Consider the following 2699-nt stretch of genomic DNA (forward strand, 5'->3'; position numbering starts at 1 on the left):
TCTCTCTTTCATGTGATGTTTGAGACCAAGTTTTGGAATTCATTTAAATAATGTCCTTAATTTTAAACTTCTCTTCAAAAGAATCTTATGTACCCAAATTTTCTATATATAGAGGGCTCTGCAGAGAATGTGTCCAGAGAGCTTTCCCTATCTGATGAGCATTTACTTAATTCTCACCAACTTCAGTGACATGAAGGAGTTAAAGAATCTTTCTGAGAATCTTAGCAGCAATAGTAGTAAGAAAATCTGATTATAAAGTAAGAAGTCTTTAGTTTAAAAAAAAATCTATGATTTAACAATCATAAGACTGCCTGACCCTCATATTACTCCATTTCAAAATAAGTCTAAGCAAAAGAGTATCTATGTCACAGCAATGTTGTGAGCTCCAATGAGACAACTTGATAGAATGTAAAATGTGATAAAATGTCAGTAAAAGATCAATAGATTTGAGATTTTCCACTGAATTTTAAAGTGGCTGTCTAAGAACAATATTATAAGATAAAATTTTGAAGTTCCTTGCTTATGTAGATTTCAATTTTGTGAGCTCCAATGAGACAACTTGATAGAATGTAAAATGTGATAAAATGTCAGTAAAAGATCATAGATTTGAGATTTTCCACTGAATTTTAAAGTGGCTGTCTAAGAACAATATTATAAGATAAAATTTTGAAGTTCCTTGCTTATGTAGATTTATATTATTTATACTTAAGCTATTTAGCGAACATACAATAAAATAAGATGGATGCCCTACAAATATCAACAGAGTGACTGGATTTTTCTGTGTCCTTAATTTTTTTTTCAGGTATTTCATAGTTCTGTAGTGTAAAAAGAAAACAAAATAAAGAAACAAAAATCCTTGATAATGGACTGAATAGAAAAAAAATTTACCTTCAAAATTCTAAAATATTTTCAGTATGAAAAGCTATCACTAACTTTTAAAGTTAAAAAAAGTATCATCACAATCTTCATTGTATGTTTTTTAAAGACTTTCAAACTAATCAATTTGGGGGGCATATTTATTATATAATTAGATTATCATTTATGTTATATATCACATTTATTATAAATGTGTGTTCTGTGTATACATATCAGTATACATAATGGGACATTTTTAAAACATTAGTTTATATAATCATTGATATGTGGATACTTAAAAATATAGGCTTTTTTATTTTTAATGATCATAAAGTTCAATATTGGATTTAAATTTTCTTTTATAAAATATTGTTTATCACAATTATGATTTAATTTAGGTAAATTATTTGTCAAGTATGGAAAACAGGATCATAGCCTTAACAAAGGAAAATTATCTAATTTAAAGTGATAGCAAATTTGAGGTACTTTTCACTTATGCATTGTGGTAAATGAGTGTGTATGTGTATTGGGGGTGTGAAAGGTGTGTTTTGTGAATACATACATGTATATATGTGCAAACATATTTTTTACTTTGAAAAAAATCCCCCATATATGTACGTGAATTATTATCATTGATTGTGACTGCCCCAATGATCCAGGTAAGGTTCATGGCAAAATATAAAATATTGCCATAAAATACAATCATATGGAATACACCAAAGATGAGAACTTCTAAACTTAAAAAGTGTTAGGGTTATATTAATAATATTGTTTGTTTATAACATGTCAAACATTAGAAATATAAATTAGTCTATTACTTGAAAGAAAACATGCTTTTGTGCTCAGAAACAATAGGTTCTTTGTTACTGTTTCAAAAGGCATTCATAGAAAATGACTAGAACCATAAGACACAATAGTCACAATACTGTGAGATATTATATTAAACTACTTAGAATTATACATTTTTTGTTCTTTGTCAAGGTACTTGTTTGATGTCTTCAATAACATTCCCATTAATTCAGTCTTATTTTTAGTATCAATTATTAATAAATAAATAAATAAAAATTTTAAATCTGCACTTTAAATTATAAGTACTTAGTTAAAATCACAAATTCTAAGATTAATCTTTTAAAAGTAATCCTACTTTGTAATCAGAGACTCTCTTCATTACTTAGAATAAAAAAACGCAAATAATGCTAGCTATTTTTTAACGTTGTTAATCCATATAATTTATATTCATCTTATTTTCTTTGCTTATCAGGGAAATTACAAAGTATGAGTGGTAAAATCAGTAACTCATCAATATTAAAATCATTATTAAATAAGATTTTAGAAGGATGCAGTCTAAAAAAATTTTCCCTTTAAGTTGAAGAACTAAGCCTACACATAACACCTAAATAGTTTATAAACAAGTTTTGCCAAATGTTAAAAGAACAGATAATTCACATCTTTCACAAAGTATTCCGGAGCAAACAGCGGAAAAATACCCAGATCATTTCCTGAGACCTAAATAACCATGGTATTATGCCAGAAAATGATTGCAAAAGAAAGAAAACTGCAACTCAATATTAGTAATAAGCATAAATATACAATCCTACATACAATTTAACCAAAATACGTTAAAAAATATACTAAAATAAAAACTACTCCATGATCAACTAGGGTTTAACTTTGTAATTTAGCTAGGATTACTATTGTAATCCACAATAGTAATTTCCTACGTTAAAAACTTAGGAAAAATGCAAAACAAAACGGATAAAACGTTCAGTATATTCATAATGTAAATATATAAATAATATATGAAATGTATCGCACCTAAATTCTATTAGTTAAGGAACATGCTA

Source organism: Propithecus coquereli, unplaced genomic scaffold (assembly GCF_000956105.1).
Source record: "Propithecus coquereli isolate 6110/MARCELLA unplaced genomic scaffold, Pcoq_1.0 Scaffold55, whole genome shotgun sequence".
Taxonomy (NCBI): domain Eukaryota; kingdom Metazoa; phylum Chordata; class Mammalia; order Primates; family Indriidae; genus Propithecus; species Propithecus coquereli.